General features: G+C 43.8%; 2 pseudogenes; both read left to right on the top strand.

The window, feature by feature from the left end:
- The first annotated feature begins 2,572 nt into the window (after positions 1–2,572).
- On the top strand, positions 2,573–4,084 carry LOC111951364 (ankyrin repeat and SOCS box protein 13-like; annotated as a pseudogene).
- A 349-nt stretch (positions 4,085–4,433) lies between these two features.
- On the top strand, positions 4,434–11,437 carry LOC111951542 (ankyrin repeat and SOCS box protein 13-like; annotated as a pseudogene).
- Positions 11,438–14,509: the final 3,072 nt, after the last annotated feature.

The following is a 14,509-nucleotide window of genomic DNA, read 5'->3' as shown; positions in this document are numbered from 1 at the left end:
TTTTTGATACTGTCGCAAAGCTAACTAAAAAGCAGCATTCCCCAAGTGAGGACGGCTTTCACTTCAGCAGTAAAAATTCATTAACTTCTTTGAGGAAAAGATCATGATCATTAGAAAGCAAATTACGGACTCCTCTTTAAATCTGCATATTCCTCCAAAGCTCAGCTGTCCTGAGTCTGCACAACTTGCCAGGACCTAGGATCAAGAGAGACACTTAAGTGTTTTAGTACTATATCTCTTGACACAATGATGAAAATAATCATGGCTTCTAAACCTTCAAGCTGCATACTGGACCCTATTCCAACTAAACTACTTAAAGAGCTGCTTCATGTGCTTGGCCCTCCTATGTTGAACATAATAAACGGCTCTCTATCCACCCGATGTGTACCAAACTGACTAAAAGTGGCAGTAATAAAGCCTCTCTGAAAAAGCCAAACCCAGAAAATATAAAAAACTATCGGCCTATATCGAATCTTCCATTCCTCTCAAAATCCTTTAGAAAAGCTGTTGCGCAGCAACTCACTGCCTTCCTGAAGACAAACAATGTATACAAAATGCTTCAGTCTGGTTTTAGACCCTATCATAGCACTGAGACTGCACTGTGAAGGTGGTAAATGACCTTTTAATGGCGTCAGACCGAGGCTCTGCATCTGTCCTCGTGCTACTAGACCTTAGTGCTGCCTTTGATACCATCGATCACCACATTCTTTTGGAGAGATTGGAAACCCAAATGGTCTACACGGACAAGTTCTGGCCTGGTTTAGATCTTATCTGTCGGAAAGATATCAGTTTGTCTCGTGGAATGGTTTGTCCTCAACTGTACATTTCGGTGTTCCTCAAGGTTCCGTTTTAGGACCACTATTGTTTCACTATATATTTTACCTCTAGGGGATGTCATTCGAAACAAAATGTTAACTTTCACTGCTATGCGGATGACACACAGCTGTACATTTTCAATGAACATGGTGAAGCCGCAAAATTGCCCTCGCTAGAAGCCTGTGTTTCAGACATAAGAAGTGGATGGCTGAAAACGTTCTACTTTTAAACACGGACAAAACAGAGATGCTTGTTCTAGGTCCCAAGAAACAAAGAGATCTTCTGTTGAATCTGACAATAATCTTGATGGTTGTAAAGTCGTCTCAAATAAAACTGTGAAGGACCTCGGCGTTACTCTGGACCCTGATCTCTCTTTTGACGAACATATCAAGACTGTTTCAAGGACAGCTTTTTTCCATCTACGTAACATTGCAAAAATGAGAAATTTTCTGTTCAAAAATGATCCAGAAAAATTAATCCATGCTTTTGTTACTTCTAGGTTAGACTACTGCAATGCTCTACTTTCTGGCTACCTGGATAAAGCACTAAATAAACTTCAGTTAGTGCTAAATACAGCTGCTAGAATCCTGACTAGAACCAAAAATGTCTCCTGACCCCTCCTGTCTCAGCCTCCAGTATTTATGCTGCATTAGTTTATGTGTCGGGGGGCTAGGGTCAGTTTGTTATACTGGAGTACTTCTCCTGTCTTATCGGTGTCCTGTGTGAATTTAAGTATGCTCTCTCTAATTCTCTCTTTCTCTCTTCTTTCTCTCTCTCGGAGGACCTGAGCCCTAGGACCATGCCTCAGGACGACCTGACATGATGACTCCTTGCTGTCCCCAGTCTACCTGGCCGTGCTGCTGCTCCAGTTTCAACTGTTCTGCCTGCGGCTATGGAACCCTGACCTGTTCACCGGACGTGCTACCTGTCCCAGACCTGCTGTTTTCAACTCTCTAGAGACCGCAGGAGCGGTAGAGATACTCTTAATGATCGGCTATGAAAAGCCAACTGACATTTACTCCTGAGGTGCTGCACCCTCGACAACTACTGTGATTATTATTATTTGACCATGCTGGTCATTTATGAACATTTGAACATCTTGGCCATGTTCTGTTATAATCTCCACCCGGCACAGCCAGAAGAGGACTGGCCACCCCTCATAGCCTGGTTCCTCTCTAGGTTTCTTCCTAGGTTTTGCCTTTCTAGGGAGTTTTTACTAAGCCACCGTGCTTCTACACCTGCATTGCTTGCTGTTTGGGGTTTTAGGCTGGGTTTCTGTACAGCACTTTGAGATATCAGCTGATGTACGAAGGGCTATATAAATACATTTGATTTGATTTGATCTCAAGCTTAGAACTACAACTCCCAGAAGCCTATGCGGCTTCCCTGTCCTTATCGTAACATATATCGTCACATGGACCCTGTTCCTATAAATAAACCCAGTCCACCCATGTTGATTTTGTTTCTGTCACGCTAATATTTCACAATAAAAAATCCTGCAATAATGGAAATGACAGCGCCACAGCGTTCTAACTTTGTAAAWATTGTTTTGCTTTTATTCATTGCCCAACAATGTTCATTGGATGAACGCATAATTGCGCAACCAAAGCGTAAATACGCAGGAGGTCGCGTTTGTGCCAGAGCCTCTCCCCTTCCTACTAGGGTTTTGGGCAGACCAAACCGCGTTTCATGAGGCGGGTCCTTAGGCAGGGCCCTTCAGGTGAAACAGCTGATTGAGGGTGGCGCATCTGTAAACATGGTGACAGTAGACAACATCACTCCTCTCCATGACRCATGCATCCAGGGACATCCAAACTTTGCCCGACTGCTACTAGATGCAGGGGCTCAGGTGAGGCAGCTACAGTAGGGCTAAATATATAGAGCTGTAGCAAGATACACCAATACACCTAGAGCATGTGTACCAGTAGTGGTCCCCCTCCGCCTATCTCTTCATACCTTCCTCTTTACCCCCTCTCCCCCAGGTGGACATGAGGACCATCCATGGTAGCACTCCTCTCTGTAACGCCTGTGCTGCGGGGAGCCTGGACTGTGCAAAGATGCTGCTGGAACATGGAACCAAAGTCAACCCCTCCCTCACAGCACTCACTGCCTCTCCCCTGCACGMGGCCTGCATAAAGGGTAAGACTGGGGAATGATGAGGGGGTATATGACTGGGGAAATRGTGATAAGGCAGGGTCAGGTGGACTGGAGGAGGGAGAAAACAGGGCAGGAGAGGGAAGACTGACCAGGATAGGAGGGAAGAGACTAGTGGAATATGTTTTAACAGGAGAAGGAGAGGTAAGAGGACTGGAGGAAGAGGTAAGGCGATAAGGGGTAGCACTAGGGTGAGTGAAGTAGGAGTGCAAGAGAAGGGGTGGGTGTGAGGAGGATGCACCATATGTGTATAGATGTGTGTGAGAACTTCATATCTAATGAAACCATTTTGTATCCGTCTATATACTGTAGGTAATGCAGATATAGCGARGCTAATGATAGCGCATGGAGCCTTGCTAGAGGYCTTTGACCTCCAGTTCGGTACCCCGCTACATGCTGCCTGTGCCACGGAGCATGTGGACTGTGCCAGGGTGCTGCTCAAAGCAGGTGAGGATGGGGACAAAGAGGAAAACATTGTCTCAGGCGACTGCTGTATTCATATCAATGGCTCTGTATGGCCATACAGTGTTTATGAATACGTTTTACATACAAGTATTTGTTATGCTGGGCGGACACTGTAGAATTTCATTCACAAATCTGCCACAAAGCCACATTTTCCTGAGAAAATGTAAGTATCGACTGTAAACAGAATGTGTTTTCTGTTCAGGTGCCAAGGTGAATGCAGCTAAGTTCCATGAGACGGCTCTCCACCATGCTGCCAGAGTAGAGATGGTGGACATGATTGAGTTACTGGTGGACTTTGGAGGCAATGTGTATGTCAGCAGGCAACGACAACAAAAAGCCCATAGACTACACCAAGCCTGGCCTCCACTGAACAATGCTTACAGTATTATGAAAGTAAGTCTAGAGGCAATAATATTTTCCATTTGTGATTCCATCCCTGTGACTTTTGTCATTGTGGCTGTCGGTTATCTCTAGGTACTCCTCTGAGTCTGCAGCAACTTAGCAGAGTGGCTCTGAGGACGTTGCTGGGTACCAGAGCTCTGGAGGTCACTGGACATATCTCAACGTACCATCAGCTACATTCTCTGAGATGAGGGGTGCTGATGCCGCCTTATGAACTGACTCATGGATGGATTCCCAAAGGAATATCAGGAAAGGAAAAAGCTTGAATACTAAGTTGGGACACATCTCATCTTCTGCATATGTTTTGTTTACTGTGGGACACACATAAAATATGATGTGATGGATTACTATGTTATAAGCAGTAACAATACATTGTAAAATACATTCAAGAAGGCCTGCAACAAAGAGTTATTAATATTTTATGAGATGAAAGCTTGTTTTAGCATGGTTAGGAAAATAAAGCCAAACAACTTCAGTTCTCCTCCTCTTGCAGTAATATGAACATTTTGACAAAACATTTTTACTACAACTCCCAGCATGCCCTTAAATCCATCAGGCATGTCAAAACAGTCACGTGATGTGTCAGTGCCGCATGTACACAGCTCAAATGTTTTGTTTACTTCTCGCGGGACGTAATTTACAGTTTTTCAACATAAAACGGGATTTGACCAAATGATGGAGGTTGAAACTGCCAGACCATACTTCTTTGGAGACATAGGTGCGTATAAAAGCATTTCGGCTCCTTGAAATTGTATTGCTAGCGATCATTTGTTACTGCATGTCATAGCTAGCAAGCATGTGTTCATGATATAACAGCAACGTAAATCAGCTACATACGTGCCATGTTGGTTTTAGTCCATATCGATTGTCAAGTAAAGGTTTACGATGGCAAAATGTGATGTCAACACAAGAGATTATCTAGCATGCACTCACCTAGCGCCGGCTGATTATGTAGCAATAGTATTCTCTTGCTGTTTGCTCTGGCTGATGACTGTGTGGCTTGCCCAGGCTGCTGGTCGGAGAGGACCGAGGTGCACAAGGCGGCCTCCGAGGGACATGCTGCCCAGCTGCAGAAACTCATCCAGAGCGGAGCCTCCGTCAACATAGTGGCTGTGGACTCTATCACCCCCCTCCATGAGGCATGTGAAAGGGGCAGACCCAGTGTGTAGGCTGCTACTGGATGCTGGAGCACAGGTGAGACTGTCACTAAGTTGAGAGAGATAAAGAAAATAACGTCAATAAATGAGGTAGGTTAGGCATAGAAGAAGACAGGATTGTCAACAAACACTCTAGTCATATCACAGGAGAAAGGTGTGACCCAGATTCAACACAGGTTAAAGATCAACAGAAGAGAAAGTAATGTGTTATTTATAGTTAATCAGGATATATACATACATATAATGGCTGTGTTGTCCTGTAGGTGGATGCCCGTAACACGGATGGTAGCACCCCTCTGTGTGAGGCCTGCTCGGTCGGGAGCTTTGACTGTGTACGGATGCTGCTGGAGCATGGGGCCAARGTGAACCCCACCCTCTCTTCCCGGACCACCTCACCCCTACACGAAGCCTGCATGGGGGGTAAGTGTGAGGTGTAGGATGAGCGTGCATCACGAATGTTTGAGAACTTGTGACGGTCTGTACTTGTGTCTCAGGTAATGCTGATGTTGTGAAGATCATGATCGCTAAAGGTGCCAGTCTGGAGGCATATGACCTGTACTATGGGACCCCACTTCATGTGGCWTGTGCCAACGACCACACAGACTGTGTCAAGGCACTACTCAACGCAGGTGAGCGTTAGAGAATAGCACTATCTAACAACAAATTATTTGATTTTGAAGAAGAAGAACACAATGAAGATAGACCTGAATMGAGAATAAAACCCTGGATTTGAGTTCCCAACTCTGAGGTGAACCTTTATTAATAACCTCYTTTGTGTGTCATTTGTTTCCTCAGGTGCCAAAGTGAATTATGCTCGGCTGCACAAGACGGCCCTGCACCATGCTGCTAAAGTGAAGAGTGCAGACATGATCGACATGCTGGTGGAGTTTGGGGCGAACATCTACGCCAAAGACAAAAACGATAAGAAGCCCATTGACTACATCGAACCCGGTTCTCCTGCTGCACTCTGCTTAGAGTTTTATGAAAGTAAGTCAGTGTGAGAGAGATTTTTAAACTACACTTACCAGTTATAAGCAATAGACATGTACCCATATGTTTTTTGTGGATTTCTAAGCAATGTCACAATGTCACCAGTAGGTGGTGCCCATTGCTAATTTTTCAGGATCAAAAGTTACAGGTAGTGGAAAAGTAAAAAAKAATTAAAATAATAACTTGATAATGTTGAACCCATCAAAAACAGCTGTTTGAACACTTCTTAATTGGTACACAATACTCGGGTCAAGGTAGATTTAATTTCTTCCTGGCACGGGCCTCCTTTTTTTATGGGCCTAATTATAGAATGACATATAAAGTAGCATCCATATTAATTTCAAATCGAATCAAACTTTATTTGTCACATGCGCCGWGTACAACAAGTGTAGACCTTACCGTGAAATGCTTACTTACAAGACCTTAACCAACAGTGCAGTTCAAGAAGAGTTWAGAAAATATTTACCAAATAAACTAAAGTAAAAAATAATAAAAAGTAACACAAGAACATAACAATAATGAGGCTATATACAGGGGGGTACCGGTACCGAGTCAGTGTGCGGGGGTACAGGTTAGTTGAGTTAMTTTGTACATCTAGGTGGGGGTGAAGTGACTACGCATAGATAATAAACAGCGAGTAGCAGCAGTGTACAAAATAAATGGAGCGGGGGTCGTCAATGTAATAGTCCGGTGGCCATTTGATTAATTGTTCAGCAGTCTAATGTCTTGGGGGTAGAAGCTGTTAAGGAGCCTTTTGGTCCTAGACTTGGCGCTCCGGTACCACTTGCTGTGCGGTAGAAGAGAAAACCGTCTATGACTTGGGTGACTGGAGTCTCTGATAATTTTATGGGCTTTCCTCTGACACCGCCTATTTTATAGGTCCTGGGCCGTACACACTACCCTCTGTAGCGCCTTAYGGTCAGATGCCGAGCATTTGCCGTACCAGGCGGTCTTGGTGTGTTTGGACCATGATAGTTTGTTGGTGATGTGGACACCAAGGAACTTGAAACTCGACCCGCTCCACTACAGCCCCGTTGATGTTAATGGGGGCCTGTTCGACCTGCCTTTTCCTGTAGTCAACGATCAGCTCATTAGTCTTGCTCACATTGAGGGAGAGGTTGTTGTCTTGGCACCACACTGCCAGTTCTCTGACCTCCTGCCTATAGGCCGTCTCATCGTTGTCGGTGATCAGGCCTACCACTGTTGTGTCGTCAGCAAACCTAATGATGGTGTTGGAGTCGTGTTTGGCCACGCAGTCGTGGGTGAACAGGGAGTACAGGAGGGGACTAAGTACACACCCCTGAGGCGCCCCAGTGTTGAGGATCAGCGTGGCAGACGTGTTGTTGCCTACCCTTTCCACCTGGGGGCGGCCCGTCAGGAAGTCCACGATCCAGTTGCAGAGGGAGATATTTAGTCCCAGGGTCCTTAGCTTAATTTAATAGGATCTCTGTGGTTCTAGTAGTACAGATTTGTCATTTAACTTAACTAAAATGTATTACCTTTTAATGTTGCATAAACACAACCAGTCATGATGTTTTCATCTGATGTCAAACCATAAAAGGCTCATGTAGGCTCCACGCGCACGTTTGTCCACTCACAAATGAATTCCAAYAGCCAAACAGTGCTCTGTGCCCCAACCATTTGATGAATGGAAAGAAACATCTGTTAAAACACAAAGTGTAATGACATTCTGCGATTGTCATTCTGCCTACACTTATAGCCTGAATTGATGTCCGTGCGCGTCAGTCTTGGCCAGTCATCTCTGCCTTGGAAAAATGTCAGTGTTCTCCTCGAACCACACCACATTGTGGAGTGTCTATAATATGCCTCCCAATTTCAAGTCCATTTTTCATGCGGCTGACGTGGTCATGATAAATAATGTTGTAAAAGCCTACAGTTGTCTTGTCATTTTGTTTTAATTGTTGTGATAGGCTCATGATTTACCGGTACGGCGTATCCCATCTSTCTTTTTTTAGGAAGCAATACCGGACCGTACTATCTTACTTTAACCCCTGACGATACTTGTCCGGTATTGCTTCTTACGTCAGAAAGATATTTCTCCAGTATTTTGAACATAGGCTAAGTCCATCTGTCCTTTCCCTCAAGTTAATGTCTATCCTGSTCACGTTCCAGGAGGCTGATTAAATTAGTACCGGTCTATAACATTCAGCTTAGCTAGCTGTCAGTAACTGACGATGAGACCCAAACCCAGACAGATTCCTCTGCCACAGAGCCACTCGTGGAATGTGAGACCAGGTCTGTGTGAGAAGCCACACAGCAACAGTATCCTAGGCATCAGACACAGACACCTCTTGTAAGGAAAAATAKTAACTTTATTTCATGAAGTGCAAGGACATTGTGACATACAGTTTTAAACATTTGCTCTACTCATTGAGTCCTATTGTTGGGTTATAAAAGCAAACGTCAACATAATATCCCTGCTCAAAAGCTCCAGTCTTTAAAGATACTAAATAGGACCCATATCTCTGACTGTGTATTGACACTTGAGTACTCTATTCCTGTGTTCTATATATTGTGGCTAGAGACTACATCTCCCATAAACCTTTGCGGTTGTCTACCTGTAGGYACTCCATTGAGTCTGCAGCAGCTGAGCAGAGTGACCCTGAGGACGATGCTGGGTATCAGAGCTCTGGAGGTCGTAGTTCAACTGGACATACCAAAGCAAATCATTAGCTTCCTCTGTTACCACTGACACCATTATCTTACTAAGGAGAAGAAAGGAAGCTCAGACATTGAAACCTTTCTGTAAAACATCACAATTATCATAATGCTACAGTCTGAACCTTAGATGCCACTAGATTAGATGCATAAAAATAATATGCATACAGCAAAGCACAGGTTTCCAAACCAACAGTGTTTTTAAGCGGAGCACTTTTTTTTTTTGTCTTCAGAATGTGTGCCATATTAACACATTAGATACATATTTAAAGAACAGAAGCATAGGAGGTTTTAATGKGGACTTTTACATACAGTTTATTCCTTGAACTCCCATATCTTGTAAACCTACATGAAAGACAAATGAGGCCCTCAGGGAAAATGAGGAAGAGGGGGAGAGGAGAAAAGAAATGGAGGAGAGGAAGTGACTTTGGCAGCTGATCCTGTCCACTCTGCAATACTATCTGTGGACAATTCACCAGCATTTTAGTCGTCATGACAATGCGGCAGCAACACATCCCAGATCTCCGGTACATCCTCAGGGATGAGAAAYGGTGTTGCAGCAGGAGGATGAGCGGCGTTCCCGTTGACACGCTCCAGATGTCACTGTGTATCCCAGATTCCTCCCTGACATCGGAACAGAAACCACACCTGACAACTGGATGTGTTTGAGGCGGACGTGGAATCCAGGCAACAGAGAACCACCATGGAAAACAATCCTGCTTTTTTACCGTTAGCGTCTCTGAGCTGTTGCATCCACTATAGCTGAGACGGCCCAGGCCTGAATACGTTGTCTGTTTTTGGTGTGTGTGATGAGGGTGTATGGATTCCTCAGAGTTACACGATGTCTCTCTGGTCACTGTATTGGTACTGTTATTTGACGTAACCCATCTTAATAATGGAACAGAGGAATATGTCTGTTATTATCAACATGATGTCTATGTAAGGCAATGTGCATTAATCAAAAAATGTGTTTATAAAAGATTATGACTTATTTAATCTCTCCCCACTGGCCACACTACCTMATTTCAGTGTGGATAATTGGGTAATATTTGGTTGAGACGTTAATCAATGAGATTACAACCTATATTAACCCACTCATATTAAATTCCAATAGAAAAACAATGTTGATTTTTGGTTTAGTTGTCACCCAAAATGTTTATCACTGCGCTTTCAACCATTTTAAAGCACAGCAAAGCTCAAATGGAAATACAATGTCAGATATTGATAAATCCCTGTGCTTAATCTAATAGCAGAACCAAATGACCTGGATTGCAGYTGAGATTACATTAAAAGTACATGGGTGCAAGGGATCAATGCCGTTTTGAGATTCTGTGCAGATTATTACAGCAGTTGTGATGATCTCCACAGACCTGTGATCTATGCATGCTATCTTGCACATGCACCCTTTTATATGATTACAGTAACCTCAAAATGTGGTCATGGATGTGTTACTCTTTTTTAAGTTTGAATGTTACATTMGTTTTTTAAGATAGTCTAAAGTTAAGGCTATTTACTGTATTACAAAGTAATATTGTGTTTTGTTGACAACACAACCAAATATCAACATTTTAAAGGAGATTTATCTTCTGCTTGGATAGTTCCATCTGAGCCACTGACTTAGTCTGGCTTTAATTCCAGTTTGTCTACAAATTAATAATTGCTATGTTGGATTCACGACTCCATCTAACCGAAAACGAATTTATTTTCCATATAGATTCCACGTCACAATATGTTGACAAATTGTTGAAACAACGTTTATAGTACCAAGTACAGCGCAGTGACTATCCTGTCAGATAATCCATCTGTTTAACCCATTTTGGGAACGGTCAACTTTTTGGATGCACTCGAAAAGCAAAATATGCCCTCGAAAAGCAATTTAAGTCAGTATCATCAATAAGCTCAAGCAGCCCCCCCCCCCCTTATTTAGCTTCTTCCAAATCCCATGCTCCAAATCTGGATGAGCATGTCTGCTGGACTATTGAGTAAATTACATATCTGTGTCAAGTGTGAAGGTTGTTAGATCATCGCTTGCGGCATTCGAGAGCTTTTTACCCGGACAGGAACCGATTTGGACCTGTTTTCTGTGGAAACAACGCGACCTCATCCATTACCGTCTTAACCGTTCAGAACACATCCAGAAATAAGCTCAGGAGCAGAAATAGCTGGAGCCCTCCCTGTTCACATGAGGTAACAAGGATAAATGCCCTCTTTCAAATAGCTTGTTAAAATAACTGACCCCGGTTCAGAAGGGATCTGCTACTGCTAAGTCTTAAAATAGGCTGACCGTGTAGATGATGGTTTGAAAGCATTTTTCTCAGTATTAACATTAAGATGAAACAGACGGAGGAGACGAGAACAGGCATGAGAAGAATGTCCAGTTATAAAACATATTTGAACAAAACAAAGTGAAATTTTGGGATTTTGGATCAGCCTTTAATAAAGGAATGATACACCTGTTTCAAAGGCACTTTCTCTGGCTGTTCAGATAAGGCAAAACCAGTCAAAGGTATCTGCACAGGGATTTCAAACATCAGGTATTTGGTGCTGTGCAGCCAACAGCACACTTGATACAGTATATTCATGAATAAGTATTGGGTTTTAAGAATGCTACAAATASCTATTTATTATGATACATGTTTATGTAACTGTTTAAATCTGTCAGTCAAATACTATTGTAAATAATATATCCTCCTCAGAAATGTATGTATAGATGACTGTTGCTCTGTATACTGTGAGACTGGCATTGTGTGTTAATGAACGGCATTGTTGACATGCTCGCTGCCTTTTGGATTTTATTATGATAAGCTTGATTCATTCATCTAAATTGGGTCAACTGTTAGAGTAGGCCAATATCATGATGAACAGAAATTGAAATGAGCAACAAGATGGATCTCCAGCCATAATTTTGTCCAGTGTCCACTAGGATGTGCCATAGGTTAGGAATTTGTTTAACAACAAYAAATCTCCTCGCTCACTCGTCAAGTTACAAAGCAGCTGCACTGCCAGAGCATCAGGCCATGTTGTGTCTCTGAGACAAGGAAAACATATGCTCCAACACTAGTGGACAAGAGGCTCTGAGTACATCTGTTTTCCTGAGTTGTCTGAGCTGATATGGAGATATAGTGAACCTTGAACTGTCCATTTGAAGAAATTGATCKATAGACTAGCATTTGAGACAACTAAATAAAAGGCTTAAAACGTACTCATTCTTGAGGGAGGCGAGAATACTCTCATTCACCCACCCTCTTAGATTACAGAATACAAGGCTATGAGGTTAGTTAGATTGAGATGGATGGGACTACGGTATTCCCCTGTACTTCCTCTGTTTCTCTCCTAACACAAAAACAACAGGTCACGTTGATGTGCTTTCCTAGATTACATCTGTTTGTACTATCTCAGAGATATGCCAAGGTTTATACGTGGAATGGAGTTACTGTTAGCGTTCAACCTTTGAACTCCAACCTCTCAGTAGATATGCCAATGTGTATTATCCTCACATCTTTGTTAGCARTAAGAGACAACTCTTCACCTCTTTGTAGACAAGTTTATAAACTTCTTCGGGGGGGAGGGGAGAGATTAAGGATGGATGTAGATAGATCAGGCAGGAATCTGAGAGGCTCAGTGTGTCTTAGAGGAGAGATAGACTTGATGCTGTGATGGTCTGCTAGGCTTTACTGGGAGAGCTCTTCAACTCCAGTTAGGAATCCTTCCCCCACTCAACGAGGAGCAGATGTGAGACAGTGTTTGTGCCAAGCTGGGACTCTGATAGGTACTTTCAACTATGAGCAACTGATTTAGGACCAGCATGTCTTGCACTCAGTCTTCACCTTAACCATAATGGGACTAACAACAAAATTGGCCCCGGACCAGTTATTAAAAGCTTGTTGTAATTATAGCTTCTCCACTCCCATATAATTATAGCAATGGGTTAGAAGTTCATATTAAGGACAATCTCTACCACACCATAACTCAGAACTGGTCAGGCACTACAACACACAGCACACACAGCCTCTGCTTGTTAGAGTAAGAGGTAGTGAGGCACCATTTTGGGTGTTTTGTGTCTCCTAAATCTGCTTTAAGGGTGACTGGTGGAATTGAATTATTTCGCTGCACTGGTAAATAAAGCACGGCGAATGGGAGGGGAATACTGGTTTGAAAGCAGCTCTTCTTTGAAGTGATCCTAATCTGTATGACTGAATGGACGTGYGTTTGACTGAAAACATCAAACGCATAGGCACACCTGTTTATGGCCTTGGTCTGAAATCACGTGGGACCTCTTCAGCGGTTCACTGCAGTATTGGTACTCAAAACATGGTTAGAATGATCAACTCTTCATAACTGTTTAGCTTTAATACCTTTTTAGCACCATCTAGCTAGTCCACCTAACACATCATAAATTAAACGTCACTAAGTCAGTATTCCAGAGAATTTATCCAGAAGGCCTCTGGCTGGGCGTCGTCATTCAGACTTACTGTAAAACAGCTTGGTCTCCTCCAGTATGAATAAATATGCACATCTGTCTAGTCACACACGCACACGCACACACACACTTCCCAGAAGCACACACACACACACACACACACACGTCCCAGAAGCACACACACACACGTCCCAGAAGCACAGCGGGCGGCCAGATGACCCAACCATCTGGTTATATTTCCTATAGGGAGTCCCCAGGCCAGTTCTACCCCACCCTGCTTCCTAGTCTTACACAGCATTACTCCAGTGCAGTCAGTGGGGGTGAAGTCAGCAGTTTCTTCTTCCCAGACAAAGTCTCTTTGTCTTTCTCTCTCCAATGACACATACGCCTGGTCAGCAGTAGTCAACTGGCCCACACCCCAGACGGACAGACTGTCCTGGGCTAGCCCGGGGAGCACAGGAGGGCCCAGACGGACAGACTGTCCTGGGCTAGCCCGGGGAGCACAGGACGCCCAGACGGACAGACTGTCCTGGGCTAGCCCCGGGAGCACAGGAGGGCCCAGACGGACAGACTGTCCTGGGCTACCCGGGGAGCACAGGAGGGCCCAGACGGACAGACTGTCCTGGGCTAGCCCGGGAGCACAGGAGGGCCCAGACGGACAGACTGTCCTGGCTAACCCGGGGAGCACAGGAGGGCCCAGACGGACAGACTGTCCTGGCTAGCCAGGGAGCACGAGGGACCAGACTGGCACTATGACTAGTAATGCAGGCAAAAAAGCACACATGCATGCACACATTTTATTTTACTCACAAACACGTTACAGACTGATTGTGTATGAGTCTGTCATGTTCTTACACACACTCTCCCCATCTCGCCAATATCCAATTTTTCTTTGTAAGCAAGTCTCAGCTTCTCGTGCTTCAAGTCTGCACTCTATTGAAAGATAACGAAGAAAAGCTAAATGCTGATTGGATTGGTTTGAGACCTCGGGGGCCTTTGGTAACCACACTACAACAGAAAGAGCTGTGGGCTTTTTCAAGAAGACAAAGCAGCAAATGTGGAACCTGTTATTTCCCTCCTCAGAGGCCTTCAGCTCCATCTGCAGTTGCGTTCACATGGTGCCTTTTGTCAAAGCTATTGGTTATGGGTATTTGACACCTTAGGGGCAAAATTCACATGCACACCCGACATATATGCAAACACACACATAGACACACAACTACCCCCTTCTCACAAAAGCACATTAAATATCCACACATTCTCAGAAGTCGAGTATTTAAACTGGTCTGATTTCCTTTGCGCACCACAAGAAAAGGAACAATGTTCTTTGTGAGCAGTCAAACACATATTTGGGTGAAGGATAAAAATGCTAACACRTTGTACAGTGCCTTGCAAAAGTATTCATCCCCCTTGGCGTTTTTCCTAT

The sequence above is a fragment of the Salvelinus sp. IW2-2015 genome, linkage group LG24, assembly GCF_002910315.2.
Source record: "Salvelinus sp. IW2-2015 linkage group LG24, ASM291031v2, whole genome shotgun sequence".
NCBI lineage: Eukaryota > Metazoa > Chordata > Actinopteri > Salmoniformes > Salmonidae > Salvelinus > Salvelinus sp. IW2-2015.
The sequence above is the reverse complement of the archived record's forward strand: the minus strand, read 5'-3'. Positions and strand labels throughout refer to the sequence as shown.